Genomic DNA, 677 nt, shown 5'->3' on the forward strand with positions numbered 1-677 from the left:
AGCCGCCTGGACCGCTTCGTCCGTCGCGAGCTTCGACCAGCCGCGCCCGGCCGAGGCGGAAGCGGTCACGATCGCGGAGGAGGCGCCTCTCCCGGCCGAGGTCGACACGCGATCGCTCCGAGCGGAGGGCGAGCGCGTCCTCGAAAGCAAGTGGGCCGAGCAGGCCGAGCGCGAAGCCGCCTGGACCGCTTCGTCCGTCGCGAGCTTCGACCAGCCGCGCCCGGCCGAGGCGGAAGCGGTCACGATCGCGGAGGAGGCGCCTCTCCCGGCCGAGGTCGACACGCGATCGCTCCGAGCGGAGGGCGAGCGCGTCCTCGAAAGCAAGTGGGCCGAGCAGGCCGAGCGCGAAGCCGCCTGGACCGCTTCGTCCGTCGCGAGCTTCGACCAGCCGCGCCCGGCCGAGGCGGAAGCGGTCACGATCGCGGAGGAGGCGCCTCTCCCGGCCGAGGTCGACACGCGATCGCTCCGAGCGGAGGGCGAGCGCGTCCTCGAAAGCAAGTGGGCCGAGCAGGCCGAGCGCGAAGCCGCCTGGACCGCTTCGTCCGTCGCGAGCTTCGACCAGCCGCGCCCGGCCGAGGCGGAAGCGGCCACGATCGCGAAGGAGGCGCCTCTCCCGGCCGAGGTCGACGCGCGATCGCTCCGAGCGAGCCCGGCGGGAAGGAGGCGCGCGCTCCGAG

This window comes from Aureococcus anophagefferens (genome assembly GCF_000186865.1).
Source record: "Aureococcus anophagefferens unplaced genomic scaffold AURANscaffold_612, whole genome shotgun sequence".
Classification (NCBI taxonomy): domain Eukaryota; class Pelagophyceae; order Pelagomonadales; family Pelagomonadaceae; genus Aureococcus; species Aureococcus anophagefferens.